Raw genomic sequence first — 17,889 nt, forward strand, 5'->3', positions numbered from 1 at the left:
TACCTATATAACCGCTCGTAACCGTTTCGAACCGTCTCATCTACATGGCAAGTGCCGACTGACAACCTTGTTACTACCTAAACACAGAATACCAACCAGCTTTTAACACTATTCTGGATTCAAGAACAGACACTGACCTGTAGCAAGGCCTTCGACAGTGACTCACATCAATCCTAGAGCCCGTTACGTATAATTGCTGCAACTATTTACATTTGCCCGTTGTGTTGCCGTTACGATGGTAAATCTAAAATTGTGTGTATGAATGTAATTTATAATATTGATCATTGATCTCGTATGGTAATTTTCTGATTTCACAATGTAGGTCAGGACGCGCTGATGTCCAGCTTAACCTTTGCGATTCAATCTGGAATTACCTCGTGATAATGTACCTTACCAATGTATGCAGCAGTAACCAATCATCCTAATCATCGTATATTCAGAATTGTTTATAGTATGCATATATTGACGTATTTGCTGGTAACCGAATAAGATACGGAGTGAAATCAATTAATATTTGATATAATGATTTATCACGTATCGACCCTTATATCTCCATCCTTTTGAAGAGTCAATAAATTTGATTACCGGTTTGGTCTCGTCCCAAGTTCGACCTGGGTATGCCTTCAAGATATAAAAGTGAGGACTTATTTTGCAGCTTTCAACGTTTCAGTAGTGTAATGTGTCTTATGGGCCACATATTTGACTGTACACCCGATGCTATTGTCTCGTCACACAGTTTTAACGTCCTTTGGAGGCTTTCTTTAAACATGACCTTTCTCCAACGTGTTACGTTAAAAGGGGAATGGCGAAAACCAATTATCTGGTGCTGTTCGTTTTAGTGCGCCATTCATAAAAAAATATGATAAATCTGAAAATGTATTGATTTAGTTTATAACGTCACGTCTGTAAAGGCCAGAGCTTACTGCAATGTCACCCATCATCCCAGCACTTAATGAAACTAGCAGTAGGCGTTATATGTGTCGGTCTACGTCACGTGACCTCAATGAAAAACGTCCAACAACTCTATGATGAATGTTCCCATAGGGACCTAGCTAGAAATTATATTTTCCAATTTTCTCTCATCTTTTTGAGAAGGTACTTGAAACAAGGACACAATATAAAAACATATTTGCAATTCGATACTTGAAACATGTCATGTATACAATATTGGTTGGTTGGTTTGTTGTTTAACGCCACACTCAGCAATATTCCAGCTATATGACGGCGGTCTGTAAATAAACTAGACAATCCAGTGATTAATATCATGAGCATCGATCCACGCAATTGGGATCGATGACATGCATCAACCAAGTCAGCGAGCCTGACCACTCGATCCCGTTAGTCGCCTTTAACGGCAAGCATGGGTTGCTGAAGATCTATTCTACCCCGGATCTTCACGTGTCTGTATACAATATAAGAGCATACTTTCTACCTTGCCACAAGTGAAAGTCGATGCAAACTATAACTCATGCCTAACGTTTTTATTCGTAATACGCATGTAGGTCTTTTTCTTGTGTCTTTGTTTGCTGTTTAACGCCGCACTCAGCGATATTCCGACCATATATATGTTCGGCGGTCTGTAAATAATGGAATCTGGACCAGACAATCCAGAGATTGACATCATGAGCATCGATCTTAGCAATTGGGATACGATCACATGCATCAAGCAAGTCAGCGAGCCTGACCACCCGATCCCGTAAGTCGCCTACTATGGGTTGCTGAAGACGTATTCTACCCCGGATCTTCACGGGTCGATATCCATGGTACTGTACTACATAATGGAAATAGAAAATACGGAGATGATCGATGGTTGCTATAAATGAAACGTGTGTGTATGGGAGGGGTCGTAGTTATTACATCTTAAACGTTCTGCAAATGTACACTTAAAATGTAGTACACTTTACATGATAATGCAATCAATCATTTTGCGGACGTTTCCTTGGAAATTACTTGTAGAGGAGTGAGTGAGTGAGTATGGTTTTACGCCGCTTTTAGCAATGTTCAAGCATTATCACGGCGGGGGACACCACAAATGGGCTTCACACATTGTATCCATGTCGGTAATCGAATCCGGGTCTTCGGCGTGACGAGCGAACGATTTAACCACCACGCTACCACGGGTATCCTACATATACTGCTTGCCTAAATGTTATACTTCCAAGTTTGATAAAGATAGTTTCGATCAGGAAATCCTTCACCTCACATATTTGTATATATGAACATTTATTTTCGAACCCCTTTCTTAAAAACAAAACCCCTAATGATTATTAGAATTAAATTTATCTTTCCTTTTATCACTAAGTTAGATGGATATTTGTGTAATCGGTAGTAAAAAATAGGTTATCATTGAATTTGCTCTGGTCTGAAACTGAAAAAAATCAGGTAAATATTATTTTAACCTTTCGATACTCATATGTGTGTATCGCTCTGTGTGTGGATTTTATGAATCTTGGAAATGAAATATGAAGCTCGAATGAGAATATTCTCTGATGCTGTACGGACGTAGTGATGCACGTTTAAATAGTTCAGATTGTAACATGTTCCCTTTTCATCAAAGTGAACGATGAAAGCAAAATGGAAGAAACAAGAGCTAACAAGATCTCAAATTGACAAACATAATGCACCATTTGCTTAATCAGAGGAAATGGATGCGTTTAAACAACGATCGTGGGGAATTATGTAAAAGTATCATCAATGATATCAAATTCTACATGTTGATATGTTCCTGTTCACAACTGTCTTCTGTACATATACAGTACATTGTGCTAAAATAGTATACTAATGTGGTGGTACAAACCTATGGTTGTCTCATGACGATGGCCCATTTTCGTCAAATCTCGACTAAAACTAGAATAAGATAGTTGCAGTCTCAGAAATAACAGTGCACTTTGTTTTTATCATGTCATTGTTGTTTGTTTCTTTGTTGTTTAATGCCGCTCTCAGCCATATTCCAGCTATAGCGACGTTCTGTAAATAATCGGGTCTGGACCAGACAATCCAGTGATTGACCTCATGAGCATGGATCCAGGCAATTGGTTGGTTGGTTGGTTGGTGGTTGTTTGACGCCGCACTCAGCAGTATTCCAGCTATATGACGGCAGTCTGTAAATAATCGAGCTTGGACCAGACAATCCAGTGATTAATATCATGAGCATCGATCCACGCAATTGGGATCGATGACATGCATCAACCAAGTCAGCGAGCCTGACCACCGAATCCCGTTAGTCGCCTTTAAAGACAAGCATAGTCTCCTTTTACGGCAAGCATGGGTTGCTGAAGACCTATTCTACTCCGGAATCTTCACGGGTCTCCAGGCAATTGGGATAGGATGGCATCAACCAAGTCAGCGAGCATGGCCATCCTATCCCGTTAGTCGCCTCCTACGACAAGCTTTTATTGAATTGCTGTAGATCATTTAACAGCATACGACTAAGTGTATAGTCGAAACAATTACGGTCACACACAAATGAAATGTTTTCGAACGTCAAAACTATTTTATGTCAGTTGATTGTATTTGTTTAAACACTCATGATCAATAAATACTGAAACCAGCAAAAGGCAATCCCGGCATATGATGCAATGTAGTGGGAACAAATATCTTATCAGAGGGCACGGCTCCAACATGTCGTTAATACAATTATATATCAGTAGTATTGAAAATCCCTAAAGGTCAGCTGCTTCATAAACATTAGCTCTATGGGATATGTTAGACGCGGAAATGAAATGAAGGTATCAATACTTGGTGCAATTGCACATATGTGTTCACAATGTCAGGGCGCCCTACGTCACTATGACTTCAATGCAGCTCACATGGAGTGAATAATAAGTATCGTATGTGAGTGAGTCAGTTGAGTTTAACGCCGCTTTTTAACATTCTTCCAGTTATATCACAGCGTGTCAGCTGGAGGGAAGAACGGCGTGATGCAGTCTCAGACGTTTACAACTTCGGTGAAACCCACGAGCGCGGATATGATGCTGACAAACCCAGAAACATAATCGGGGCGAACCAGGATTCGAACCCACAAATCATACGTTTCTGGCGTGCCCAAGGGACGCAACTCTGCACAGTGAATCGCGGCTCTTTAGACAACTGGGCCACCCGTGCCCCCTCGTATGTGAATGTGATGAAAGTCGCCGTAGGTGTATTTGGAACACGTGAAGATGTGGGTTAAAATTGGTCTTCTTCAATTCAAGAGGCGACAAACGGGATCGGGTGAACAGGATCGCGGACTTGGCTAATGCATGTCACCGTATTTCAGTTGCGTAAATCGATGCTCATGATGTCAACCACTCTATTATTTACAGTTTCAGACAAACAAACAAACATGATATCAAAGGAAAAACATATTACATTTTTTACTTGGTTGGGTGGTTGTTTAACACTCAGCAATATTCCAGCTGTATGACTGCCGTCGGTAAATAATCGATTCCAGTGCGGAGTTAATCAACAATATATAAAAAAAACACTAAAAACATAAAATGTCATTTACGTCATTATTCAAGTATTATGTTTTAATGGTTATCTGACGTATGCATCGACATACTCCAATAATCAGTTCCAATGTCGTTACATAGTGGGGGCACGGGTCGCCCAGTCTCTTCAGGCGCCGCAATCCGCTGTGACAGTTGCGTCAATCGGGTATGCCAGAAACTTATGATTGTGGGTTTGAATCCCCGTTCGCCCCTAGAATGTTTCTAGGTTGTCAGCGCCGACCCATGCTCGTGATTGGTTGGTTGGTTGGTTGGTTGTTTAACGCCGCACTCAGCAATATTCCAAAGTGGTAAGTGTCTGAGACCTACACCACCTCGGGCTTTCCTCCCATATTAAGCTGACACGCTGTGATTTAACTGGGATACTGTTCAAAACTCACTCAACATTGTGACAACATTTGAAGGTTGGACTTGGTAGGAAACGAGTATCATGTACACATTTACTCCAGGACTAGTAAGCAATTAGATATTAATTTAAATCATTTGGCAACAATTCCTGTTTCTAAATTAATGCAGGAAAGAAATGATCGTGGGTCCGATCCCAGATAATGCCGGAAAGAATGGTCGTGGGTCCGATCCCAGATAATGCCGGAAAGAATGATCGTGGGTCCGATCCCAGATAATGCAGGAAAGAAATGATCGTGGGTCCGATCCCAGATAATGCCGGAAAGAATGGTCGTGGGTCCGATCCCAGATAATGCCGGAAAGAATGACCGTGGGTCCGATCCCAGATAATGCAGAAAAGAAATGATCGTGGGTTCGATCCCAGATAATGCAGGAAAGAATGATCGTGGGTCCGATCCCAGATAATGCCGGAAAGAATGATAGTGGGTCCGATCCCAGATAATGCCGGAAAGAATTATCGTGGGTCCGATCCCAGATAATGCAGGAAAGAATGATCGTGGGTCCGATCCCAGATCATGCAGGAAATAAATGATCGTGGGTTCGATCCCAGATAATGCAGGACAGAAATGATTAAATCAACATAAATTTATAATAAATGTCTAAGACCTCAAGCTGACAAACAGTTCTTTAACTTTTCAAAACATCATTAAGCCAAATAATATATTTAAAATACGAATGTGTTGAATGTCTTCTTCAAGACAAGAAACGCTTGAATTAAGACCTCTTTTGATCATCTAAGGCATAAAACGAGTTGTGTTATTCACATGACGTACAACAACTTGGCTGTAATGCAACAGCGCATGTTTATGTTCTCTAACAAAAATGGAAGCTACAGTGAATAGAGTCATACACAACAGGTGATATCAAGCCTTTACTTTTTGTCATCCTTAACTCTATTTTTTGTCATGTGAGTCTTCCTGTCATCAATCTGCATTTTTATCTCCACGGTTCTTTTCAGTTTCAAAGCCTCGGAGGTGACACGATTTCATCCTCCAGTTCGTGTTTGTCCGTCTCGTGCCCATCGTGTGAGCTATTACTGTCTTGAGGTAAACCTACACATCAGGATTGTCCGTCATTTAAAGCTTCAAGAAGGATGGCTGTTCTCAGTCTTCTTAGGTTTTTTACCGTTTCAGCGAGACACTGTGACATGCACGTATTCATCCTAAGAGCAGAAAGTTGAAATTTACATTTGATCGTGCTATTTGTTTCGCCAATGCGCTACAGGTTCACCGTGTTGGTCTTATCTGTATATCGAAATGTCTGTATAATTCGTGTACGTAGTGACGATCGTAACTGGCTGGAATGCAGTAAATGTCATAAACAATATTTAGTAGTGAGTGAGAGAGTAAGTTGACATTTAACGTCGTATCGGCATTATTTAAGCCATATAGCGACGAGACCAAGTTAATATATACACAATTCAGTTATTTATGCAATGTCATATTTAAAAACAATTTATGAAACATATTTGAGCATACTATATTTCAAAGCAATTCATGAATCACATTTGAGCATGACAATATCATGTATACAGTATTAAAACAAGGGCTATAGGCCAACGGTAACCAAAGCTAGGCCACCTCGCTGGGGATCATGGGGACTTACATTACCTCTGCTTCCTGCGTGGCACCCCAGCAGAATTCACGTCATCAATTTAGCCACTGGTGGTTGTGCACAATGCTAGCCAATATTAAAAAACACTCAGCAATGAGTTGGCTTAAAAATACTGGTTAATGCATGATAGTTACATTGATTATGATAGGATTACGTGTCACACAATGGGACAATAATTTTACGATACTTTAACCCCCGGACAGAGCCTTCAATAAAGTCAGTTAATTATTACCTCACATCAAATTTAAAAACAAGCATTTAATTATTCACATACATATTCAAAATTTATCATACAGACCAATTTCTTTCAAATAGCTGATGATAAAATGGCCGCTGACACGGGTACAGAGATCTGTCAGATTTACTCTTTGATAATCCCTTGCGAAAGCAATATAAGCTTGACGGTGAACATTTCATTATAAGGGATACACCTAGGAGGTGTCGTCATCTGTCTTAAGCAGATATTCGTAGGTGAACCGACTGTGGCCATGCTCGATTGTACCTCATTTTTATAGAGAATCATACAGCTGTTGCTCAGAAGTTGTTTGATCAAGGTAACAACCTCTAAGGCCTCCATAAGGTTTTCATGTTTTTATGGTAGACGTGTGGGGGACATTTCCAAACTTCACACATCAGTGACAAATATTATGTTTGATGCAATTCCCTATTTTTATTTGTACATATACCATATGTTCCAGTGTGTTTCAGGTGAAGACTTGCCTTTGCATGTGTTTGAGACGGGTGCCACCGGTCTGGCAGGAAATGGTCATCTTTTCGCGAACACCTTGTATAATGACTATTTGATAGTCATTCATAAATTGTGCTTTCTCTCGATCATAAAATATCACTTCACAGTATATTACAGATACAAACATGATATTATTCCGGTCTGTGGTAAGGTTCTTTAGTTTATGTTGTAAACTAATATAAATGATGAAATATTAATATATAAAAATCAAACAACAAACAAACAAAAACTCGGGTAAACTTGGATTGGAGAAGCAAATCGGTTACTTGCTCAACATCCAAATCCAGATTCATTTCAAAGCTCCGGTTTTGAAACGTCAGTTTTAGCTTTAAAGAGCTCTATAATCCGATGTCGGACTTCGAACAGACAAACTATACTTGTCAAGTAAAACACAAAGAAGAACTTCAAGCATTTAAAGTACAACACTTGGTTGAAACTGATTGTTACATGAATGTTTTCGCAGTCACTTTTTGTGTTTAGTTTTCCTGATAGTGATGTCGGTTCGCTGCATCACTTCTGTGACATTCAAAGATAATGTATGTAACATTTAGAAGTAGTTTAATATTACAACGATTAGCTTCTTTATCTGCAGCGCATTATACGCATGGGTTTCTCACGGCTCGTAAAGAAACATCTGTTAAAAGAAGCTATTTTAGAAGATGTTTCAAACTTTCTGAAATAACAAAAGACACATTACTAACGGCCTTGTCATACTAATGTTTCGAACCCGTGAAGAACCCGTAGAATATGACTTCAGCAACCCATGCCTGCCGTAAAACGCGACTATGCTTGTCTTAAGAGGCAACTAACGGGATTGGGTGTTCAGGCTCGTTGACTTGGTTGATTAATGTCATCGAGCCAAATTGTTTGGAGACCCGTGAAGATTCCGGGGTAGAATAGGTCTTCAGCAACCCATACTTGCCGTATGAGGCGACTAACGGGATCGGGTGGTCAGGCTCATGATGTCAATCACTCGATTGTGTCTGGTCCAGACTCGATAATTTACAGACCGCCGTCATGTAGCTGGAATATTGCTGAGTGTGGCGTTAAACAAGTAAAAAAAACAAAAAACTAATGTTTCAAAACCGGCACCACGTCAGTTAACCTGTCTGATCACAAATAAGGTGTTCGTTGATATCTATCTGATAAAGGTGTGTTGCCACAGATATATTGTTTGTCTTTTTCGTACTCAGCTGCTTGTACTGTCTACTAACACACTGTTTTGACCCACTGCAGATTCATGAAACCAGGCGATTTCCTTGGATTTAGGAATAGGGGTAAAGTAGAAATTATGACAGTTCTCCGAAATACCAGATCTCTCATCCAGTATGAACAGACAACATATGCGCCTAAGCATAGTGGCAAAACATAATTTCATAATTTAACTAGTGTTTAAGATATTTATTTTCCGCTAAATATTTGGTTTTCATGTAATCAAAGACTACAGTGGAATCTCTTATTCGGTTGGGACCAATTGTCTGGTCCAGACTCAATCATTTACAGACCGCCGTCATGTAGCTGGAATATTACTGACTGCGGCGATAAAAAAAACCAACCAACCAATGGTTTGGACCGGTTGTTGGTTGGTTGGCTGGTTTGTTGTTTATAGCCGCATTCACCAATATTCCAGCTATATAACGGCGGTCTGTAAATAATCGAGTCTGGACCAGACAATCCAGTGATTAATGTCATGAGCATCGATCCACGTAATTGGGATCGATGACATGCATCAACCAAGTCAGCGAGCCTGACCTCCCGATCCCGTTAGTCACCTTTTACGACAAGCATAGTAACCTTTTACGGCAAGCATGGGTTGCTGAAGACCTATTCTACCCCGGAATCACCCCGCAATTGGGATCGATGACATGCATCAACCAAGTCAGCGAGCCTGACCTCCCGATCCCGTTAGTCACCTTTTACGACAAGCATAATAACCTTTTACGGCAAGCTTGGGTTGCTGAAGACCTATTCTACCCTGGATCTTCACGGGCCCAATAATTGTAAGGTTAAAATTCCTGATTAACTTCACACAGTGGGGTCCCATTCGATATTCCATTTGGAAAAATCTAAAAACAATACTAGAATATTTTTAAATATTGCAGGTTGTGACAAGCATAGTCACCTTTTACGGCAAGCATGGGTTGCTGAAGACCTATTCTACGCCGGAATCTTCACCGTCCGTTTGAAGAGAGGAAATTAGCTTATACACAAGTCTCTGAGTACCTTCTACTGTTTAACTTTTTATCATGTTCGCATGGGATATCCTGGAAGTCTTCAGCAACCCATGCTTGCTGTAAAAGGCCACTATGCTTTCTGTAAGAGGCGACTGGCGGGATCTTGGTTGATGCATGTCATCGTATCCCTATTGCCTGGATCTATGCTCATGATGTCAATCACTGGATTGTTTGGTCCATACTTTATTATTTCCAGACCGTCGTCATATAGTTGGAATATTGCTGAGTGCGGCGTTAAACAACAAACAACACTACCCCATCGCCCATTGCTCAGTAGGAACATTTAATGAATTGTTATGAAATGATAGATTATGTCAGAGTACGTATGTGTCAAGCTGTCTTTTGAAACTTAATTCTGAAAAAAAAATCCGCAACTTCAATGGTATCGGTCAAACCAAAAGCTTTTGGTGATGAAACCCACAGCGCCCTCAGGAAAACGGAATATTTTCCAATATCTTCAATGCAACCTTATTGAGAATCAGGTTATGACAAATCGACCCGAATCAATTTGTCCCTTGCTCGAAATGATTTTCCAAGATTGCTTTAGCCTACATGTAAATTTCGGTTCAACATGTACAAAACATAAAACATCTCTCAGACATGCCAAGGGCGCAAGTCAACGCAAGTCATAAGTCATAACTTACGCTCATACTGGCCATCAACGTGCAATCCACTGGTAATGATACTTGTGGAATTGCATACCAAAACGCTTGATGAATAATGTAAAAAGGGCCAGTGGCCGTGATCGATGATTTGTATAGATAACATGGCGAAGACAAGCCATTATGGAGGCTAATACAATCCTAACAGCGTGAGGTTTGATAATGGTAGGGAGCACCTCATAAACATTCTACAGATGTAGAATAAATATCATATCTCCGAATTTATGGTTACGACGTTCATAACCGGCAAATAATCGCAAAAGTGCAAAAGGTCATACGAACATATCAGATACATTACTTTAAATTTATAAGAACCTTTGACCCGTGAAGATCCGCGGTAGAATAGGTCTTCAGCAACCCAAGCTTGCCGTTAAACGTGACTATGCTTGTCGTAAGATGCGACTAACGGGATCGGGTGGTCAGGCTCGCTGATTTGGTTGATGCATTTCATCGTATCCCAATTGCATGGATGTTAGCACCATACCCGTGCTCGTGGGTTTCACCGGAGTGGTAAACGTCTAAGACCTACCGACATCACATCGGGCTTTCTTTCCAAATTAAGCTGTGCCAATCGCGTGGATCGATGCTAATGATGTCAATCTCTGGATTGCCTGATCCAGACTCGATTATTTACAGACCGCCGTCATATAGCTGGAATATTGCTGAGGGTGGCGTTAAACAAAAAAACAAAAAAAACATATATAAATGTCACATTGTTGGGTGTAGCAGGAGAAGGTAGCCTTGTCAGAGAACAACATAGTCTTAGCTTTAGGTATTTATCTGACATGAATGAACACAATAGTCTTACCTTAAAAAAATGTCAACGGATATGTAAATGATAAACATTTTTCAGTATCATCGATTTCAGAGCATATTCTTCAGTTGAGACGGAAAACGAAAATCATATATGGTGTACATTTAGCTACTTTGGTCCTTGGTTTCGTAATCGGTTCATAAAATATGATATTCATATGTTCTAATAATGTGTGAAATGCTATTTGGATATTTAGACAAGTATATTGCCTCACTGATCTAACATACGCCAGTACAAGCGTGTCCAAAGTGCTCTCGTCTGAGAAAAGCTCCTTGTACATGTACCTAACGAGATCCTTGTCTCATATCAAAAAGGCCAATTTCTTGGTCTAGACGTGTTATGTGCTATAAGGAGGCACTGAAAGCTTATCAGTAATAAACGCATTTCCCCTGATTAGTTTGTCAATATTTAGTGTGAAATCTGGAAAGGATAGACCGCCTCCGTGGTCTAGTGGTAGAGCGTCCGCCCGGAGAGCGGAAGGTCCGGGGTTCGATCCCCGGCCGCGTCATACCAAAAGACGTTAAAAGATGGTACTTGTCGTTACCCTGTCTGGCGCTCGGCATTATGAGGCTTAAACAAGGACTGGTCGGCTCGGAGTCAGTATACTGTGTCTGGGTGGGATATTCATGTTAAACTGCGGCATGGTGTCTCAGTGAGCTAGCACTATAAATCGGCATCAGTCCGGACTAGTACAAGCAGCCACACAAACACATACACGTGCATGCACGTCGCTATAGAAGTGCAATAATCTTGGACGCGACGTTAAACCCAATTTCACCTCACCTCACCTCACATCACCTCACCTCACCTCACCTCACCTCACCTGGAAAGGATATTTTCTTCCTACATGTAACAGCCAAAGCGTCGATGTTGTGGTAACAGCATTAAACAGACTGGGAAACACAGAGGCATCATCTCATTCCATGACAACAATGTATCACACCTTACAGCATTCACAATGGTAAATACAAGTAACAAAATTCTTTCCATGGTCATAGAAAATGACTGCTAAAACCAAAGTCCATTGTACGATTCCGACTACATCATGAGCCAGTGTTTATGGATCACATGGAAATAGTGATACCATGTGTTCGTGATAAGGTGAGCATAAACAACCCCGCTGGTGTCACCTGTCAATGGAAATGGGGATATGTCACCGAAGTCACCGATAATATGCTTCATACTGAATTACCAAGGGGTATGAGAAACCGTATCTTTGAACCATGAACTTTATGTCATAACAAAAATAAATGTGCATACAAGGTCACACTTATAGATGATGAGTTCATCATAATTATGGATAGCTTCATCATCTCACATGCAATCGTCAAGGTATGAACATAAATCGGTGCCAAACGCATTTTACGTTTACGGTATGAGATATGGAATGAATTTATCCCAAAAGAAGAAACATGACCTTATCCTTTTAGAGAGCCAATCCTATTACCTTTGACAACTGAGAAAGCCTTCAGGTTCGAAGATCTATATCACCATTGTCATTGCCCCCATGATCTGTCAGACAGAAATCTACGTGACAGAATACCCTCCTGGATATGCTCGTTGAACATGAGATACGTTTAACGGGAGATAATGTGGATTTATAGCCTTTTTTCTCTCTAATGTACGTGACCTTCAGACCATGTGATTTTCTCTATCGCTTCCCCGTATTTCGTTCCGATGGAATAAACACTTATACACTTCAGGAGATACAAACAGGCCCTTGCTGAAAAAATGGTGTAATGATTTATGACTTATCGACCCTTTTATCTCCATCCTTTTGAAGTGTCAATAAATCTGATTGCTTGTTTGGTCCCTTTCGAATAGAAGATCGAGCTGGATATTTCGTCACTATATAGGCTAACGTTGAAGACTTACGTTGCTACTTTCAACGTTTCTGTAATCTGATCAACATTAATGCCACGCATTTTAATGCACACTCTAAGCTTCTGCCTCATAGCACAGTTTTGAAGTTCTTTGGAAGCTTTCTTTGAACATGACATTTCTCCACGTATATCGTGAAAAGGGAAATGGCGAAAACCAATTATATCGCACTGTTAATATTAGTGTTCCATTAATAACAAATATAATAAATCTGAAAAATATATAGATATAGTTCTAACATCACGTATGCAATGGTCTAAGCGTAAAGCAATGAAACCAATCGTCCCAGCACTTAGAAGGAAACTAGCGGTAGATGTTATGTCAGCATTTGTCACGTGACATCAATGAGCAATGTCCAACACCGTATGATGAACGTTCCCATAGGGCCCTAGCTCGAAATGAATTTCTCCAATCTGAATTCAACTATTTGAGATGGAAATTGTAGCATGTACACGATATCTAGTATAGTTTTCTTCCTTGACTCTAGTGCAATTCGATGCACATCCTAAGGCATACATGACGTTTCCATTTGAAATATGTATAGAAACCATGCATAATAATACCAATGGCCCTGCATTAATATTTGAAAACGTGGAGTGATATAAACGGTCCCTAGGGCTGTAAATCGATGACTGCTATATAGATGTGATGGTGAAGAGAAACTGGCATAGAGGATTAACCAATACCAACGACGCGAGGGACTATCTCCTAAACATTCTAAAAATATAGTCTAAACATGATATGTTCATGTCAGCCTTTATTAAAGTAGGATTGCATGGGGAAAAAGCGTTTTCATTATTAAACCTACATTCTGCCTTGAAATGAAACGGGCACAATTTAAATGTTCGTGTCTTGTTGCACGATCGATGAATATAGCATTAAGTAAGCATTGCAGTCTCTTCGATAGCATCTACTACAATTTGTGTAAAGAGAAACTTTTGTGTCTATTAATTCAAAATTTGTCGTTTGGTTGTTGTTTAACGCCGCTATATTCCATCTATATGAAGACGGTCTGTTAATAATGGAGTCATAGACAGACGAACGAATATCATGTTCAGTTCTTAAATATTCTTGGGTAATAATCTTTGAACAATCATAACACAATAAATTTCACAAACTATTTCACATCTTACTAACCGGGCTTCCCACGAGGCTCACGATTTGAAACATGCTTAGTCTATTATATGAGTGAGAATAAAATTCGAGTGGACTCTAATCCACAGACGGGTAGCGTAATGTAGCACTTTGAGCATGATGAAGGTGTGGATTTGCTGTTTCATAAAAATACACATTGTAGTCTTTTTTTAATATTTGTTTTCAGGCTTTCTGGACCATTTGATTAGACAGATGATTATTAACACTAAATGTACTTGAGTGTACTTTTGTATTATCTTAATGAAATATTCAGTTTTTAATATTCGCAATTTAAATAAAATTATTGCAGTGTTGCAGTTTTAGTATCAATCTGTCAATTTACTAATAAACCCACATTTGTGAACTTGTTTCGTTGGCATTGCAATAATGGAAGTTTCATGTTCAAAGTCATTGTTTATATATTTTTATATTTTTTCCTGTCACGACAATGTACCGTATCTCATTGCATAGAGAGATATTGATTTGTATTGCTGGAAGTGGTACGTTGAGCCAAGCGATCTCGACCATGGTAAATGATGGCTGTGCCCATTATAACTCTCTTCAGCTGGCACCACGAATCGCAAATATGTAAATTTACAAGTATCATTATTAAATCTGTAAAATCTTTCGGCTAACGCATGTCAGTCAATACAAGCTCATTGCATTTTATGCCTCCTATTCCCAAGTTCTACGGCTTAGAGAATTTAGTTCTGTCCTTTTCTGTCCTGAAAGGATTATCCCCCTTAGACCATGTCCATCAGAGAAACTTGTGTTTAAACTTATGATTAATGATTTTTTTCTTTGTTTGTTTGTTTGTTTGTTGTTTAACGACGCATTCAGAATTCAGCAATATTCCAGCTATATGACGGGGTCTGTAAATAATCGTGTCTGGACCAGACAATCCAGTGATCGATATCATGAGCATCGATCCATGACATTGTCATCGATGACATGCATCAACCAAGTTAGCGAGCCTGACCACCCGATCCTGTTAGTCGCCTTTTACGACAAGCATAGTTACCTTTTACGGCAAGCATGGGTTGCTGAAGGCCTATTCTACCCTGGATCTTCACGGGCCCAATAATTGTAAGGTTAAAATTCCTGATTAACTTTACACAGTGGGGTCCCATTCGATATTCCATTTGGAAAAATCTAAAAACAATACTAGAATATTTTTAAATATTGCAGCTTGTAGCAATATTAACTGTCGAGCGAACGAAAGTTTTCATTTGAATATTGGATTTGACCAAACAATCACAAACGTTGAGAAAATTTTAAAAGGTTGGAACAGTCGCCGAAACTACACACGTGAGATCAAAAACACAACTTTGAAACCCACATCAAACCCACCATCGAATAACCATTTCTTGTTTGCAACATGTTTAGCCGCAAAGAAAGATGAGTGTATACCTTCTTATGTTTAAACTTAAGTTTATGTATGGATATTTCCTTCAGTGTGAAATGTCTCTTAACATGTATCTGACATATAACTCTTAAAAGTGTTGAAGTTTGTTTTGTTTGCTTGTTGTTTAACAATGCACTGCAATATTTAAGATGTATATGTTATGACGGCCGTCTGTAAATAATCGACTCTGGACCAGAAAATCCAGTGATAGACATCATGAGCATCGATCCACGTAATTAGGATAGGATGACATGCTTCAAACCAAGTCAGCGAGTCTGACCACACGATCCGGTGAGTCGCCTTTTACGACAAGCATAGTCGCCTTTTACGGCAAGCATTGGTTGCTGAAGATCTATTTGATGGAATGATTATGGATTTCAACAGACTGTACCTTCATGAAGATTAGAATGGGTTCCTCTTCGTGAGAGGCCACAAAATTGGATCAGGCGGTCAGACTCGAAGGCCTGGGTCCACTTGCACAAAGCAATCTTTGCACTAAGATGATCATAACTCCCACACTTTAATAACATAGGCGTACAATAGTCTTAGCGCTAAGATCGCTTTGTGCACGTGGGCCTGGTTCATTGTCACCGTATACCGACGTCGTGAAAAGGTGTTAACGTCAAACATCGGTATGTCTGGCCCAGAATCGATATAGGTGAGGTGAGGTGACATGGGGTATAACGTCGCGTTCACGACTATTGCACTTTCTGTTGCGTGTACTGGCGGGACCAGTGCTGATGTATAGTGCTAGCACACTGAGAAACCAACCATGCCGCAGTTTAACATGAATATCCCGCTCGGGCATAGTATACTGATTCCGTGCCGACCAGTCTAACGCATTTGGTATGAAGTGGCCGGGTATCGAACCCCTGACCTTTCGCTCTCCGGGCAGGCGTTCTACCACTAGACCACGGAAGCGGTCCGAATCGATATAGGATGGCTGCCATATTATACTTAAAGTGAATAAGGGAGAAAGCTGGATTCTTGACCTTCGAAAACTTTAGCAGGCTACTAGACGCTGATATCGAGCATCCATAAGAAGCTACACGTGTTTTTGTTTCTATTTTAAAGCCTTAACGGTTATATTGCTTTGTGTTGACAAAAAACAAAAATACTTCCTTTCGTAAAAAGTCAACTTTTTAAATACACATCTGCCGGTAAATTCCCAAACTTATAATGTCAGTCAAAGTTAATGAAACAAAGATGCTAAATGCGAAATTAATCACAGCAATTATAAGTTTGAAATGGTGTGTCACTTCACCTGCTATAGAGCGTTACTGTTATCAACAACTGTGAAATACATCATGTCATCTTGGACTGTGATCAATTACAGTATCGACAACCTTTCAGCAGTCTGTCAACTGCGGATCTGCATTGCTTTAAATCCCTTAATATCCTCTCCACCATTAGCACCATACGTTAATAATTCAATTTCGCGAACTGTCGATCATTCTTACACGAATTTATTATCCCCACACCACTCTTGACTTTCCGTTTCATTCCCAGTTTTCTATCATGCCAACTTTTTGTACATTCATTAAAAGTGTTTATGCTCGTTTTGGGGTTTTTAATAAAAAGAAATATTCCTCATTGGTCACTAAATGTACTTGAAATATACATTTTCCAAAGTGCAGAAAAAGATCATTGATGTTGATATTTCAATTTCCATGTAAAAGAACGTGTGTTTTAGGAATATTTTGTGTTGTAGATACATTTACCAATTGAAGAACACTTAAGGGAATTCAAAATCCATAGACCAGACAAAACGTTATGCTGAGTAAAAGATAATTGTGTTGATGGATGTTGACGATGTCGTACTTACACACGAATATCTGCTTAAGAAAGATGAGGACGAATCTCCTAAGTGTATCCCTTGTGATGAAAGGTTCACCGCCAAGCATATATTGCTAGACTGTGTGGACTTTGCAATCGGAAGGGATTTACATTATCAAAGCATAAATCTGACTGATCTCTTTTCCCGTGTCATTGGGCATCTCATTATCAGCTATTTGAAAGAAATTGGTTAGTATAATAAATTTTAAATATGTATGTGAATGATTAAATTCTTGTTTTGAAATTTGGTGTGATGCTATTATGAACTGACATTATTGAAGGCTCTGTCCAGGCGGTCAACGTAGCGGAAAAATATTGTCCCCCTGTGTGACACGTAATCCTATCATAATCGATGTAACTATCATCAACCAGTGTTTTTAAGCCAACTCATTGCAGAGTATTTGTTTTAATATTTGCTAGCACTATGCACTACCACCAGTAGCTAAAGTGATGACGTAAATCCTGCTGGGGTATCATGCAGGAAGCCGAGTCCCAATGTACCCAGCTAGGTGGCCTAGCTTCGGTAACTTGTAGCCTCTAGCCCTTGTATTAAAACTAATGATCATAAATGATATTGTTATACTCAAATATGTTTCATAAATTGTTTTTAAATATACGATGCTCCAATATGTTTCAAAAATTGTTTTTAAATACAACTTTTGCATA

The sequence above is a fragment of the Haliotis cracherodii genome, unplaced genomic scaffold (genome assembly GCF_022045235.1).
Source record: "Haliotis cracherodii isolate W230 unplaced genomic scaffold, xgHalCrac1.p SCAF_8, whole genome shotgun sequence".
Lineage (NCBI taxonomy): Eukaryota > Metazoa > Mollusca > Gastropoda > Lepetellida > Haliotidae > Haliotis > Haliotis cracherodii.